The 18,130-nt window shown below is 35.5% G+C and overlaps 1 protein-coding gene across 2 annotated transcripts in view; it reads right to left on the bottom strand.

Moving 5' to 3' along the window:
- GLRA2 (glycine receptor alpha 2) overlaps positions 1-18,130 on the bottom strand; it is a 453,170-nt gene that overhangs the window by 34,722 nt on the left and 400,318 nt on the right. The gene's annotated exons all lie outside the window — the stretch shown is intronic.

Raw genomic sequence — 18,130 nt, 5'->3', positions numbered from 1 at the left:
ACGTAAAGGAACATGAAAAACTTTTTCATTTAATAATTCTGATAGAGCTCACAATTTTAAACAGCTTTCCAATTTACTTCTAGTATACAATGTGCTTCATTTTTTCAGATTCCTTTGTTGAAGGAGCAGCCATATACTACTTGGAGCTAAACACATTGGGGAAGCCAATGACGAGACATATATGTGCAGCCACCAATGACAAGCTAGCTCCCAGTAGTGCATTGCTGCTCTTGAGTCTACCTAAGTATGTTTTTGAACAAAGGATAAAAAAAGGTAAATTAGATAGTAGAAGTCATGTGAAAAGTTGTTTACAATTGCATGATCTATCTTTATCATGAAAGATTCATTTTTTACTTTACTGTCCCTTTAAGGAAAAAAATATAACACTGTCTCCTTCACTTTAGAGTGGTCGAACTTAACTGACCCAGTAACATGTTGGACAGAGATTGCTTATATCATAACATAAGTACATATACATATATATCTAGCTATATATCTAGCTGGTCACAGCAAAGAATACCAGGAACATGAATTCATATCCTTGAACTTGTGTGTCAAAGCCTTGTAAATTTTGCTAAGAAAATAACTTTATTAAAATACAGATTTTTTGAAATGCAGAACTTGATTGCTGATATATGTTGTGTGTACAGAAAATCACTTTAATCCCTGTTTATATTCAAATCTGCATTTCTTGTTAAAGGGACATGAAACCCACAGTTTATTTTTCATGATTCAGATAGAACATACATCTTTCTAATTTACTTATCAAATTTGCTTCATTCTTTTGGTATCCTTTGTTGAAGAAGCAACAATGTAGATAGCTGAACCAATAACATGATGTATATATGTGCAGCTACCAACCAGCAGCCCCTAAGCCTACCTAGGTATCCTTTTCAACAAAGGATACAGGGAGACTAACAAAAAAATTACATAAGAGAAGTAAATTGGGAAGTTGTTTAAAATCACATGCTCTATTTGAATCATGAAAGAAACAAATGTGTGTTTCCTGTCCCTTTAAATGCTATGGAGATTATTCCCTTGCTTCCCTCTAGTCATGGATGCCCCATGTTGAAATCTAGCTTTTCCTGCATTCAAATGCTGATATGTTTGCACATGTACAGCAAATGTGCGTCAGATGCCTACAGTGAAACCTAGGTTCCAAAATGGCAGTAACCATAATTAGAGGGAGATGCATGAGATGTGCTCAGCAAGTCCCAAGTAGTGTAGTAGCTTTCCTTTAACAAAAGATACCAAGAGCATAAAGATAAATTGTTTGGGTTTCATGTCCCTTTAAGTAGAATATTGGAGCTGTACAGAAATTAAGTTTTATGGGGTTAGTAAAATTTATATTAGTGGGGTGAGATATGAATTAATAGGGATTAGATTATTTTGAGAGCAGTTGTTGAGGCCTCAGGCTTAAATCAATACTAATAAAACCTTTATTGCTTCCATGCGTAAATTAATTAGGGAAAACAGGTTGTCAGATGATCACATTAGTAAGTGCATTTTTCATTTATTTGTAGTAACATTTTTTCAACAACAGTTGTCTCTGATTTATCACTTTACATACTATATTCCTTCAAGCACTTTTTTCATTTTTGGGCAGTATCCTATTCAAATGAAGAATTATAATATCTCTTAAGATTGTATGATCTATCGGAACCATGAAAGTTTCATTCTGAATGTCCCTTTAACATTAAAGAAGTATACAGACCATGACCCTGTGCTAAAAAGTAGTAAAGTGATGACATACTTTCAAGATGAACCACTAGGGAAGCAATTCAAGTACCTCTGAAGTAGACAATATTGCACTGTAATCAGCACAACTCTTCCATTTACTTGACTTGATGTGAAGTTTTCTAATGGATGCATTCCAGCAGGCCACTTTGGAGAATAATGAATTACTCCCTAAAACCATTACTCACCAAAGCGTGTTAATTATATAGCATGCAAGAGAATAATGCAAATTGCAGCATGTTAACAACAATTTGTGAGTCTTGCTTGCGTGCTCCGCAGCCTTTTTTGTATTACCAACAAATTCAATATCCTAAGGCAATGCTGAGATTAGAAAAACAGGAATGCAGATTTTAAAGGGAAGAAAACATTTTCAATATATACAACTAGAAAAAAAAGAGAAACTTAAGCATAGTTTCCATTGAGGTTGTAAAGTTTGGAAACTGGTGATAAAAACATTTATCTCTATTAAAGTCTATGGAGACTGTACATGTTACCACCAATGTCCACACTTTTCCACGTCAATGGAAACTAGGCCATATATATATATATATATATATATATATATATATATATATATATATTACAAGTGATACACTATTTAGTGTTTTCACTCTTGCTCAAAAATCATCAGAAGTAAAATGTTTGCATCCGAGCAAAAGCCTAGGCGCACTAACTTCAGGACTTCAGATATCGCAACCTCATTCTTCTCCCCATAGACTTAAATGGAGAGCACAAACCTGACAGGAGTTAAACCTACAGTGCTAACCCAAAGGTAGTTATGAATATTTTACATTCCAATATTCTTCATATAGAAGAAAATCTTCTTCTATTTATTTTTAAATATATATTTTATATATATTTAATGCTTTTTTTGGTAAAATATATATCTATACATATTATTATTATTATCGGTAATTTTTAGAGCGCCAACAGATTCTGCAGCGCTATAAACAAATGCGGAGTACAACAAAACATTTATAGAGATCAAACGGGTAGAGGGCCCTGCCAAGAGTCGCACTGTTGTAGTCGGCCCTTAAGAAGGGGATCTACAAACAGCTGGACTCTTAGGCTTACATGATGAGGGGGTTCAGGGGATAGCAATGGAGGAGAGTAACTGGTATAAAAGGTTAGTATAGGTTGTATGCATGTTGTAACCATAAAAAGTAAGGGAATAGAATCTATTACAGCCCCATGAACAGAATTAATTACCAGAGAAAATTCTAGTAATGCAAATTGGGTATACTAACCCTTGTATGCTTATATTTAAATAATGGGGGTGCTCACTGTCCTTATATGAGATTAGTACAACAAAGGAAAGAAAGGTGGAGAGTCTTAGAGCACTCAGAAAGAAGATACTATATTCAAGCATCAGATATCAAAATACTTTATTCAAGCATCAGATATCAAAATACATAAAAGTTTTGGGCCATATTGCCCTTAATCATACTTGATTAAAACTTATTTTTGTAACTGATACTGGAATATAGCTTCATATCATTTGGAGGAACATGGTGTTGTGTGTGTGTGTATATATATATATATATATATATATATATATATATATATACACACAGTTTGACGTTATACATTCTGTGCTTTTAGTTTGTGATATAAAACATAAATTCTATATAATCTAGGCAACAACTTTCTGCAGAATCTCTGTTTGATTTCCATACATTCAAGTATGGCTTCTTGCAATGATTTTACACAAAGCAAAATAAGAAGATTGTACTTCTCCAGTAAAATGGGGTGCTTAGTCATACAGCCAGTTACACTTTGTGCCATTGCAACACTATTGTCCCCCTGCAAAAAGTAATTGATAAGTCCGCTGTATAATTATCATGTCTCTTCTTAGACAATTTTATTTTATAAGAAAGAATATCTGTACTAAAAACAGTGAGGTTACTTGCAACAAGAGTCATTCTGCACACCATCTACTGCGTACCTTTTTCACCTGCTGGGCTGTTAACTGTTGTAGCAGATGCTACTGCAGGTGTAAGCAGTTGTAAATTATCTTGCTGAAGTTGTTGTTGGGGTTGATTTTCAGCTAAACATTTTAATAATAATTCAGCTTCTATAGTGATATCCCTCTGCCACTGCCCTCTTCTATATTCTATGAAATCCCATGTGATGATAATGTGCCACCAAAAAGAACAATTTGTAACCAGGGCAAAACTAGGTTGGATTAAACTTATTTATCTTATTTGGAACATTTAATAACTGTCTGTTTTTCATGTTAGTGACCAGGTATCACAATTGCTCTCATAAACATGTCCTGTAGGATCAACAGCTTTTCCTGACTGTGGTAATGTGACCAGAAGCTCCTATTTAAATAGGGGCACTTTAACATTATTAGCTGTATTCTCAGTATAACTCAGGGAATATTTCTATATCTTGGAGAATCTTTAATGTCTTCATTAGAAGTGGCGTGCAAGCTTCAACAAAAGCACGCAAACGGCAGAGCATAATATCCATTACTGCTACAAACTAGTGCACTTCTTCACCCTAAATGTCATTTCTAGTACAATACAGGATTTCATCTGTGGAAAGGCACATTGATGGATTCAAAATGCAGGAAACATTATGTGGATCATACACTGAAAATATACTGACTTTTGTACATGGAATGTGGCTGTAAAACCAGAAAACACATGATAATAAATATATCTCAATGTGGCCTAGATCTAGTCTGAAAATTCTATTACAGTAGAAATAATTCACAAGGACATCTATTGTGAGCTATTAGGTTATGTTTACATAATGGCAATAGTAGCATGCGCTGCTACATTACACATGGAATCACATTAACCGCTCAGAGCATGTTAGTGATTGGGCCATCTGCAGCTCTCGCTGATATTAAATGATTACGTATAAGAAATGATCTTTTCATAGTTTTTTTATTTATTTTTTTACCATTGAATTGTATTTTCATAGTTTTTTTTTTGCTTCCTTTCTGTTACACCAGTCCATAATAAGTGCTGCCAATTGAACAAACTATAACATCAAATATTGTTTGATATGTGTTTCCAATTAGTTCTTATACCAGCTGCTGAGTATTAAATGTATGGGGGATTGCTCCTTCATGATTAATTTTTTCATTTAAACTATAAACCATTGTTTTCAAGAACCTGACCATTCAAATGGACTGAGCCTGCTCGAAAAGCAGACCTGTTTATCTTATCTCTCTGGGCTCCATTTATCAAGCAACAGCTGCTGCTTTGGAGTCCGTTCATTTCAGGTTTGACTAAAACATAAGTTAAGAAACAGCGATCTACAGCGAATCATGTCCACTCGACATTTGATAAATGGAACCCTCTATCTTTATAGTATTTGGGTACTAAAGTTTTCATTATGGGTTATGTTTAGAATGAGCAAAAAGTAATTAAATTGAAAAAGTAAACCTAAAAAGGAAAACTTTTCAGTAACTGTAATACTATATAACCAGTCATTATTGTAAACTGTACATTTCATGTGTTCTAAGGTTTTTCTCCCTTTTAATTTATTCCCAATGATCCATATACCCGCTGGAGTGTATTTGTTTACAAATGTCTAATTTAGCTTTATATTAGCATTTGAAATAGATGATTTTGCCTATGGTATCCTTTCCTATACTGAAAGTTTCTATTCTTAAAAGGACATTATACACTACAGTTTTCTTTGCATAAATGTTTTGTAGATTATCCATTTAATATAGTCCATGTGGGGGTGTTTTTGTAAAAATGTATAGTTTTGCTTCTTTTTTAATAACATTTTGCTGATTTTTAGACTCCTAATCAAGCCCCAAATATTTAGATGAATACTACTGATGTCTGCAGATTCCTGCAGCTCCTGTTTGTGTAATCTTTCTTTTCATATGCAGGGGTCTGCTCTTCATGTTAACCCAGCCACTTTCACTGGGTGTTCCAGCATAACCTCATCAACAGTGCGAAACTAGGAGCTTCTAAGTACGTTTTTAAAAGGTTTCATACTGGATTTTTAGATCAGTATCTGTGCATATTCTTCTTTATAGTAGTGCCTGTTACATGCAGTTATAGGAAAATTGGTGTATACTATCATTTTAAGTATAGGCTAAATAAAAGCTGTGTATATATAGCCAGAAGAAGAAATTACACTCCCACTTGAGGGAAGGAGAGATAAGTAATAAAATGTTAATTTCCAATTGCTTTCTCTAAGTATAGGGATTTGGTATACAGAAAGAGATAAAGAAGGATTTGTGTGTAGATAGACTGATAACATAAGGAGATCTGATTTCCCTGCAAGCTCAACCTATTTTGAATAGGATGTGGTGTGTAAGAGCTAAACCCGCTATTGCATATATCAAAATAAACATAAAGGAACAATTTATAATACATTTTATACTCTGCTGCTGGTATAAAAAGTCTTTGGAAACACATTAAGGGATACAAATGTTACCGTATTCTGTCCCTTTAAGGGGAAAAAATCACAGTACAGTGTCCCTTTAAACACATAAAGATTAAAGGAAAAGCTATGTATAAAAAACAGGCTATGAAGTGAGGTGGTGGATTGAAATCACTGGACTCATTCAATTAACCAATCACACTAGTGCAGGGGGTGACGTTAAATAAGAAGCTGCTTATACAATGATAAATGCAGGCAGTGATGCTGCACAATTGCTCTGATCTCAGCACACAGGCTCCCTAGTTGGAAATCTTATAATATAATAAATAAATGATAATGAACTATAATAAATGGAGCCCTCTATCTGATTAATTCAGTATTACACTGCTAATAGTGTGAATGCATTTTTACATGGTTAACTCTTATAATACTTTATTGCTATTAAAAACGTACATTCTGATTATCCTGTGATTTGATCTATATTTTTTAAACTTTTTATTAAACAAAAACCTATGGGGCTATATTTATCAAGCTGCGTTTGCAGCTTTGGAGTACCTTCAGCACAGGCTCTTAGCTGGCAGATTAAAATCACCCCGGACACGTTCACCAGGGGCGATTGACTTAATTGGCCTACTGTGCTTGCACTTCATTGGCCTACTGTGCTTGCACTTCATTGGCTTACTGTGCTTGCACTTCATTGGCCTACTGTGCTTGCACTTCATTGGCCTACTGTGGGACGGCATTGAACAAGCAGTCACTTGCGCTGCCTGCTAGCTGCGATCCTTGGCAAACAGGTTCATGGAAGGGAGCCTTGTCTGTCCAGACATTGATAAACTATGAAGCACATGCACAACTAAAATGACATAACCAGAAGGTTAATTTTTTATTGCAATCATTTCTTTGAAATGATAATTATAAAATTGCACAACAGATAATATAATTTGGCTTCATATTATTAGACATTGCAACCGAATATAGACGGGTGGTTAAAAAAATGGCCTTATGTATTATTTATCATTAAGTTATTTAGTTTCCACTTTCCAGCCTTAACTAAAGATCTCGAAAGCTTTCTTTACTCTGGACTTTAAAGTTTGAGTCAATCTGGCTTTTTGTGTTCTTATCAGTGGTGTCTGTTCTTCTGCCTGTAAAGACTGCCTGTTTGAATTCTTTAGGTTGCTTAAAATATGTCAGCAATATTTACCGAACATCTGGACTTCTTACATTTGGATTGGGTAATGTGCAAAAATATCTATATAGTAGGTTTTTTTAAAGAATAACTCATAAACAATTTAGTTATTGGTCAAGAGAATGTCATGATATAATTAATTAATTAATTCTAGACATGATAAATCCATGTGTGTAATTAAACCCAATTTCCTATTTTTATGACAAAATACAAAAAACATTTTTATGATGACTTTACAGTGAATTGAGATTCTCAATGAATAGTTTTAACCAACAGGGAACAATTTGATAAAGCAAATGGGTTGTGGTTCTTTCTCCATTCCTCTATTCCTTATTTACCAATGATTGAACTTCTGCAAATGAATATGGGAAGTTACTGAAATTTGCAAATGACTCTACTTTGTGCTTATCTCAGATGAAGATGAATTGAGCTATAACATATAAACAGACAGGAAGTAGAATTAATTTTTCATAAAACCAAAAAGATGGTAATTGACTTTAGAAAAAAAGTCTCCATTACCGCCTTCTCAGAAAATTAAAGATTGCATAATAAACAGAGCTACCTCATGCAATGATTCAACATGATTTGAAATTGGACGTTAATATTTTTAATATAATTAAAAAGTTTCAACAATGTTTGTACTTCTTAAAGCAACTTAAAAAATGTGGCCTGTCTCAAAAACAGTTTTTTTGTTTTTTTCCAGTCATCATCTAATCAGTTTTATCATCCTCTATTTTAACCTGGTATAGCTCTCCTACATTATCATTAAAGGAGAAACTACACCCAATTCTGGGAACAGCAGAAAAAACATTGGGTGTCAACTTATGACTTTTAAGGACATTAACTTTTCAAGGATGAATAAGAGAGTCAGAAAATTTGTATCTGATTCATCTCACCCTGGCCATTGTTTAATCATCTATCTTTTTATAGTTGGCCACTTTGGAGAGTTTTACAAACTCGAACAAAGGGTTTTCTGAATAGCTTTTTCCCCCAGGCTATTACAATAGCAAACAGGAATACTTCTCTTATTTCACTTATGGTATATTAATTTACACTTTAAAGGGACAGTTCAACCAAAAATCCTCTCCGTTTTAAATTGTTCCCAATGATCCATTTTACCTGCTGGAGTGTATTACCCCTATTTGGCCTTTGAAATGGCTGATTTAGCTTGTGGTTTCCCAACCAATACTGAAAGTTTTGATTCTGGAGTCTCAGCTATTGAATAGCCTAAGTAAACACAGACAGCAGAATAAATTACACTCACAGTGGGGTGGAGGATAGTTGAGTAATAAAATTATAATTTTCCATTGTTCTCTCTATGTATTGAGCTTTATTTTTCCAGACAAATATAAGATAAGGAAGCAAGTGTGTGTACACAAAGTGATAAAATAATGAGATATGATATTGGCCTCTAGTTATCAAGCCGTCAACCTCAAATACGCTGGAATTCCGCAGCGTATTTGTGGTGAGGCTGATTCGCCTAAGTTATCAAGCCCTACACACCGGCAAAAGTAGAATTTTGTAACGTAAGTTTCGATCCGCCGGCCTCAGTCCGACACAGATCGATTCATACGTCACTCCAGATCGCGGATCCCATAGGAATCAATGGGAGTCTGACCATAGCGAAAGTTCATGTTCGCTGCTGCCCGACATCCCATTGATTAATATGGGAATTGTCTGCACCTAACACCCTAACATGTACCCCGAGTCTAAACACCCCTAATCTGTCCCCCCCTACACCGCCGCCACTAAATAAAATTATTACCCCCTAAACCGCCGCTCCCGGAGCCCACCACCACTCTAATAAACTTATTAACCCCAAAAGCCGCTCCCGGACCCCGCCGCCACTATAATAAATATGTTAACCCCTAAACCGCCGCTCCCGGACCCCGCCGCCACTATAATAAATTTATTAACCCCTATCCTGCCCCCCCTACACCGCTGCCACTATAATACATTTATTAAACCCTATCCTGCCCCCCCTACATCGCCGCCACCTATAATACATTTATTAACCCCTATCCTGCCCCCCCTACACCGCCGCCACTATAATAAAATTATTAACCCCTAAACCTAAGTCTAACCCTAACTCCCCCCTAACTTAAATATTAATTAAATACATCTAAATATTATAACTCTTATTAACTAAATTAATCCTATTTAAAACTAAATACTTACCTTTAAAATAAACCCTAATATAGCTACAATATAAATAATAATTATATTGTAGCTATCTTAGGATTTATTTTTATTTTACAGGCAAATTTCAATTTATTTTAACTAGGTACAATAGCTATTAAATAGTTATTAACTATTTAATAGCTACCTAGTTAAAATAAAGAGAAATTTACCTGTAAAATAAAAACTAACCTAAGTTACAATTACACCTAACACTACACTATACTTAAATATTAATTAAATACATCTAAATATTATAACTCTTATTAACTAAATTATTCCTATTTAAAACTAAATACTTACCTGTAAAATAAACCCTAAGATAGCTACAATGTAATTAATAATTACATTGTAGCTATTTTAGGATTTATATTTATTTTACAGGTAACTTTGTATTTATTTTAGCTAGTTAGAATAGTTATTAAATAGTTATTAACTATTTAATAACTACCTAGCTAAAAGAAATACAAAATTACCTGTAAAATAAATCATAACCTAAGTTACAATTAAACCACTACACTACACTATCATTAATTAATGATAATTAAATAAATTACCTACAAATACCTAAAATGAAATACAAGTAAATAAACGAACTAAAGTACAAAAAATAATAAAACTAAGTTACAAAAAATAAAAAAAAATAAGTTACAAACATTTCAAAAATATTACAAAAATGTTAAGCTACTTACACCTAATCTAAGCCCCCTAATAAAATAACAAATCCCCCCAAAATAAAAAAATGCCCTACCCTATTCTACATTAAAAAGTTACCAGCTCTATTACCTTACCAGCCCTTAAAAGGGCCTTTTGCGGGGCATGCCCCAAAGAAAACAGCTCTTTTGCCTGTAAAATAAAAATACAACCCCCCAACATTAAAACTCACCACCCACACACCCCTACTCTAACCTAAACCCCCCTTAAATAAACCTAACACTACCCCCCTGAAGATCATCCTACCTTTAGCCGTCTTCAACCAGCCGACCACCGATGGAACAGAAGAGGAGATCCGCAGCGGCCGAAGTCTTCATCCAAGGGGCGCTGAAGAAGTCTTCCATCCGATTGAAGTCATCATCCAGGCGGCATCTTCAATCTTCATCCATTCGGAGCGGAGCGGAGCCATCTTCAGACGAGCCGACGCGGGGGCATCCTCTTCTACCGACGGACTAACGACGAATGACGGTTCCTTTAAGTGACGTCATCCAAGATGGCGTCCCTCGAATTCCGATTGGCTGATAGGATTCTATCAGCCAATCGGAATTAAGGTAGGAAAAATCTGATTGGCTGATTGAATCAGCCAATCAGATTGAAGTTCAATCCAATTGGCTGATCAAATCAGCTAATCAGATTGAGCTCGCATTCTATTGGCTGTTCCGATCAGCCAATAGAATGCAAGCTCAATCTGATTGGCTGATTGGAAATACACTACCCCCCCAACATTACAACCCACCACCCACACACCTAACCCTACTCTAAAACCCACCCAATCCCCCCTTAATAAAACCTAACACTACCCCCTTGAAGATCACCCTACCTTGAGACGTCTTCACCAAACCGGGCAGAAGTGATCCTCCAGAGGGGCAGAAGTCTTCATCCGATCCGGGCAGAAGAGGACCTCCAGACGGGCAGAAGTCTTCATCCAGGTGGCATCTTCATCCATCCGACGAGGAGCGGCTCCATCTTGAAGACATCCGACGCGGAGCATCCATCCAGATCGACGACTACCCGACGAATGACAGTTCCTTTAAATGACGTCATCCAAGATGGCGTCCCTTGAATTCCGATTGGCTGATAGTATTCTATCAGCCAATCGGAATTAAGGTAGGAAAAATCCTATTGGCTGATGCAATCAGCCAATAGGATTGAGCTTGCATTCTATTGACTGTTCCAATCAGCCAATAGAATGCAAGCTCAATCCTATTGGCTGATTGCATCAGTCAATTGGATTTTTCCTACCTTAATTCCGATTGGCTGATAGAATACTATCAGCCAATCGGAATTCAAGGGACGCCATCTTGGATGACGTCATTTAAAGGAACTGTCATTCGTTGTTAGTCCGTCGGTAGAAGAGGATGGCTCTGCATCGGCTCGTCTGAAGATGGCTCCGCTCCGCTCCGGATGGATGAAGATTGAAGACGCCGCCTGGTTGATGACTTCAATTGGATGGAAGACTTCTTCAGCGCCCCTTGGATGATGACTTCAATCGGATGGAAGACTTTTTCAGCGCCCCTTGGATGAAGACTTCGGCCACTGCGGATCTCCTCTTCTTTTCCATCGGTGGTCGGCTGGCTGAAGATGGCTAAAGGTAGGATGATCTTTAGGGGGTAGTGTTAGATTTATTTAAGGGGGGTTTGTGTTAGAGTAGGGGTGTGTGGGTGGTGGGTTTTAATGTTGGGGGGTTGTATTTTTATTTTACAGGCAAAAGAGCTGTTTTCTTTGGGGCATGCCCCGCAAAAGGCCCTTTTAAGGGCTGGTAAGGTAATAGAGCTGGTAACTTTTTAATGTAGAATAGGGTAGGGCATTTTTTTATTTTGGGGGGATTTGTTATTTTATTAGGGGGCTTAGATTAGGTGTAAGTAGCTTAAAATTGTTGTAATATTTTTTAAATGTTTTTAACTTTTTATTTTTTGTAACTTAGTTTTTTTAATTTTTTGTACTTTAGTTAGTTTATTTAATTGTATTTAATTGTAGGTATTTGTAGGTAATTTATTTAATTAATTTAATGATAGTGTAGTGTTAGGTTTAATTGTAACTTAGGTTAGGATTTATTTTACAGGTAATTTTGTATTTCTTTTAGCTAGGTAGTTATTAAATAGTTAATAACTATTTAATAACTATTCTAACTAGCTATAATAAATACAAAGTTACCTGTAAAATAAATATAAATCCTAAAATAGCTACAATGTAATTATTAATTACATTGTAGCTATCTTAGGGTTTATTTTACAGGTAAATATTTAGTTTTAAATAGGAATAATTTATTTAAGTATAGTGTAGTGTTAGGTGTAATTGTAACAGGTTAGTTTTTATTTTACAGGTACATTTCTCTTTATTTTAACTAAGTAGCTATTAAATAGTTATTAACTATTTAATAGCTATTGTAACTAGTTAAAATAAATTGAAATTTGCCTGTAAAATAAAAATAAATCCTAAAATTATTATTTATATTGTAGTTATATTAGGGTTTATTTTAAAGGTAAGTATTTAGTTTTAAATAGGATTAATTTAGTTAATAAGAGTTATAATATTTAGATGTATTTAATTAATATTTAAGTTAGGGGGGTGTTAGGGTTAGGGTTAGACTTAGGTTTAGGGGTTAATCATTTTATTATAGGATTTTATTATAGGATAGGGGGGCAGGATAGGGGTTAATAAATTTATTATAGGTGTCGACGGTGTAGGTGGGGGCAGATTAGGGGTTAATAAGTTTAATATAGGTGGCGGCGGGGTCCGGGAGCGGCGGTTTAGGGGTTAAACAATTTATTTAGTTGCGGCGGGGTACAGGATCAGCAGGATAGGGGTTAATAAATTTATTATAGGTGGCGGCGGTATAGGGGGGGCAGGATAGGGGTTAATAGGTATTATGTAGGTGGCGGCGGGGTCCGGGAGCAGCGGTTTAGGGGATAATACATTTATAAGAGTTGCGGCGGGGTCTAGGAGTGGCGGTTTAGCAGTTAATAACTTTATTTAGTTTTATTTAGGGGGGCTCCGGGGGCGCTGGTATAGGGGGTAGAACAGTGTAGTTTAGTGTGGGCACTTAGTTACAGCTTGTCAATAAAGCTGTAAAAAAGCCGAAGAGCAGCGAAATTGGATGAGTGATAACTATCACAGTCCGCTGCTCATCGCCCCTTACTTGGTGCGCGGCTTTTTGACAGATTTATTGATAACTTTGGCGAGCGTATTCAGGTCCGCGGCGGCGATGGTAGGCGAGCTTAGGCGGGCGTATTGGGGCCGGTGAAGGCAGGTAAGTAGACACGTTGATAACTAGAGGCCATTACCTGAAAGTCAACCCATTGTAATAGGCTGTTGCTTAAAAGCACAAAACCAGCTACTTCATATACACAAATAAACCTGAAAATGCAATTTCTCATGAATTTTATACTCTGTAGCTGGTATAGCAAGTCATTGAAAATACATTAATATAAAAACAATTTTACAGTGTACTGTCCCTTTAATCACTATTTTGGGCTCCATGTATAAAGCAGCAAGGTCTGCTCCAGAGCCCTTGCAGGGCAGCTTCGTATATGCGAGCCTGCTTCCCGCAATGTAAGAAGTGGTGATGGAAAATCACAGAGAGCTCACTTGCTCTCGGTGATTGACAGCCCCTTCAGTCACACAAATGAAGGGGCGGGCATTACACACTGTGATGAGCGTGTAATGATACATGCGGGCTAGCGGATCAACTAATCCGCTGCACATATGTAGTGAAGGTTGGCGGACAGCTTTGCAAGTTGAGAAGCTGTCCGCCCGCCTCTTAGTACATGGAGCTCTTTGTCACTATATTTGATGATTAGATGTTTGCACTGCTGATTGTATTTGTTTCTTCATTGTCATCTGATACCTTTTACACCATGAAGAATACACTGTGTATATATGTATATATATATATATATATATATATATATATATCAAAGAAGAGAGAGAACAGCACTCCTGAGAACAAAAGCTAGAATAACTTCCATGCCTGTTCATTTCAATTACAACTCAGGGTGCGCGTTCTTTTAGCATATATATACTTGGTGAATAAATGATTCTCTTCTATTTTATTCTATTTAGATAATTCTATTTTCTTTGGTTAATACTGTAAAAGAGTGATTTGTTGCCTACTAATTTAATCCTTTAACAAAACTAGGAAGTTGTCATCAATCCTCCAAAAATGTTTTTCAGTAAGCCAAATCATCTTATAAGAAAATAGTCAAGAGGTTAAAGGCCTTTCAAAAAATCTGTCCAGAAAATATTAATAAATGTGTCTTCTGATAGCTTAGATGTTATAAATTAATGTGGTGCAAAGTCACAGGAAACCCTGTTTTTCTGGTAGATTGGAATGGATAAGAATTTGATAATTACTTATTTCATTGGGTTAACCAAAGCAAAATGCTCTTAATATGATGGCAATATACCCACTTCAAGATTAACTTACTTGACTTGTAAAAATGTTTGAGAATAAAGGCACTGAATACAAACTCAATATTTTAAGACCACTTCGAATTAGAACTTTAACAACTAATTTCTTTAATGTGACCCTCTTGTGAAGCATAGAGAACACGGGCCCCATTTATGCAGCTTTGAAGACCATGTGTTTCAAGCTCATACGAGCGGACCTGTAACGCTAGTTAATTACTAGTAACTGTGGTCTTAGCCTCTCCACTAGATCAAGATGCACAGAGTTAAATCATCCTGATTCGATCAAGAAGATTTACAAACCTTGCTCTTGTGCAATTAGTTGCCTTAGAGCTGTGGGTATGGCAGTACAAACAACTATTTGTGCAATGTGAAATGTGGGCAGCAGATGCATTTTGCTCTCTACAATACCGGGAGGAAGAGATTCCTGAGAGCAAACCTAGTCCTTCCAGCATTTAATAAGTAGGTCCCCATAGACATTGAATGGTTTCCCTCAATAAAGACTCATGTCTCCTGATTACTAAAAAGCATTTTATTGTAACTGAGGAACTGATATATAACACAGTTCTAACTAGATCTTGATTTAATATATCTGTTCTATAAAAGAGCACAGCATGAAGCAATAGCTTGGTACAGAATAAAGTGATATTTTTGATAAATTTAGATTGTTGGATTACATTTACAAACCTTCTATTTTTAATCAACCTCTAATGGTATTGTTTACTTTTTACTGTGCTTCTGAGTTTGATTAAATTAATATTACTGCTATACTGCTGCTCCTCATTCAATCAAACTGTCAATTCTTGTGATGTTTTGGTGACTAAGATACTGTGAGTACAAGAAATTGAAATAAAACAGCTTTTTATACCACTTATATAAGTGAGTGCTTTCTCCTGGAAATGGACATACATTTTAGAGTAAGGTTTTTGCCATTTTTTTTTTAGATTGCAACACATTTAATAGACTTCAGCTTCAATGTACAATACTGTTTCATCAAATAGACTGTTACTCTAATACAAGATGAATACACTGACATTGTCAACCCTGGTTTATGATTTGAAAGCATTCTTGTAAAACCTAAACTTTGTAATAATTTTTTAAGGTTCATCGAAATGTTGTCTCTTTATAAGATACATATGTATGAAAATAATATTATTATTAGATTTGTGCATTGGTTTTCGGAAGAATCAAAGAAAACAACAAAAATGTTTTTGTTATTCTTTGCATTACTGAAAACTAAAATGGCCTAAAATGAAAAACCAAATTTTTTTTTTTTAAATGCTTAATTTTCTTTAAAATTTTCATTTCTCGGTTGGTGCATGCTGTTTCTATGATGCAAACATGTATTATCCAATGAATGTAAACCAGGAAGGAACAGCAATAGATTGATAGTTGCTCTTAGCCTGTCAGTAGAAGCCTGTGACATTTTCTAACCAACCAGCAGGGGGAGAGAGGGGAGTCAAAGGGCATTGAGCCTTAGATCTGTGGACGACCTGGAGGCGGCGCATATATTTCACCCGTCGCCCACTAATTTTCCTCCCATAAACTAACATGGACCAGCCAATAGGATTTCAGTAGCTCTCATCCTATTGGCTGATTTGAAAATGGGTACCTTGCATTCAATCTTCAGTGTGCAGCGGTGATCGTACGAAGAGGATCTCCACACTGGATGGCTCTGAGGTCGCCTCCGCTCTGCAGCGCTTTAGTCCTGGATGAAGCTAAAAGAGGTCCTGCGCTGGAAAAAGATGTCGCTGCCTCCAAGAAGACTTCCCCGCCTGGAAGAAGACCTTCTCTGACAGACTTCAGGAACGGTGACTACCTATTTAGGGGTTAGACTTAGGCTTTTTTTTTGGGGGTGGCTTTTTTTTTAGATTAGGTTTTTTGGGGGGCTTATTGCCCTTTTAAGGGCATAAAAGAGCTGGATGCCCTTTTAAGGGCAATGTCCATACAAATGCCCATTTAGGGGCAATGGGTAGTTTATGTTTTTTTAGTGTTAGCTTTTTTTATTTTGGGGGTTTGGTGGGTGGGGGGTTTTACTGTTAGGGGCAGACTTTTACATGTAAAAGAGCTGTTTAACGAAGGGGAATGCCCTACAAAAGGCTCTTTTAAGGGCTATTGGTAGTTTAGATTAGGGGGTGCCTTTATTTTGGGGGCTTTTTTATTTTCATAAGGATTAGGTTAAAAAAATTTTTTTTGATAATTTGGTTTATTTTTTTCTGTAATGTTAGACTTTTTATTTATTTTTAATTTTAGATTAATTTAATTTAATCTTAGTTTTTTAAAGTAATGTTATTTTTTTATTTTAATTGTAACCTAATATTTTTGTATTTAATGTAATTGGGGTTAATTTGGGGGGGGGGTGTTAGGTTAGGGGGCTTAGTAATTAAATAAGTTATTTGTGTTGTGGGGGGTTGGTGGTTTAGGAGTTAATAGCTTAATTAGGTTTATTGCAATGTGGGGGATGGCGGTTTAGGGGTTAATAGGTAAATTACTTTGTGATGTGGGGAAATGGCAGATTAGGGGTTAATAGATTTATTAGGTAGTTTGCGATGTTGGGGTTGCCGGATTTAGGGATTAATACTTTATTAGGTAGATTGCAATGTGGGTAAATGGCAGATTAAGAGTTAATAGTTTAATTAGGCATATTGTGTTGTGGGGGTTGGCAGTTTAGGGTTTAATACTTTTATTATTAGTTACGATGTGGGGTAATGGTGGATATAGGGGTTTTGACATGTCAGGTTTATTTTTGGGAGGCGGGTTAGACTTTTACGGGAGATTTAATTTTTTTATATTTTCTTAGGCCATTTTATTTATTATTGTCAAAAACACCAACATTTCTCAATAAGAACAAGAGTGGGACAAATTTAAATATTTCAATAAATTGACCCAATGTTATCGTTATGGATAAAGTTATCAATTTTCCAATAACCTGCCAATCAATCCATTTTAATAAATTACTAATCCTCAAGTGAAAGTTTTATAAACAAAAAAACTATCATTTTCCATGCATTAATTCACGAGCAACATGTTCATGACTAGCAGCAGTATAGCCACAACTGAAGACAGAGAACACAGTATAAAACAGGTAAAATTATTGCAATATACATTTAGGGAGGCTTGGGTTAATACTTTAACCCCTTAATGACCGGACCATTTTTCAATTTTCTTACCCTTAATGACAATGGCTATTTTTACATTTCTGTGGTGTTTGTGTTCAGCTGTAATTTTCCTCTTACTCATTTACTGTACCCACACATATTATATACCGTTTTTCTCGCCATTAAATGGACTTTCTAAATATACCATTATTTTCATTATATCTTATAATTTACTATAAAAATTTTTATAAAATATGAGGAAAAAATGGAAAAAACACATTTTTTCTAACTTTGACCCCCAAAATCTGTTACACATCTACAACCACTAAAAAACACCCATGCTAAATAGTTTCTAAATTTTGTCCTGAGTTTAGAAATACCCAATGTTAACATGTTCTTTGCTTTTTTGTAAGTTATAGGGCCATAAATACAAGTAGCTCTTCGCTATTTC

This window comes from Bombina bombina, chromosome 3 (genome assembly GCF_027579735.1).
Source record: "Bombina bombina isolate aBomBom1 chromosome 3, aBomBom1.pri, whole genome shotgun sequence".
NCBI classification, from domain to species: domain Eukaryota; kingdom Metazoa; phylum Chordata; class Amphibia; order Anura; family Bombinatoridae; genus Bombina; species Bombina bombina.
Note: the sequence above shows the minus strand (reverse complement) of the source record. Positions and strands in the feature narration are given on the sequence as shown.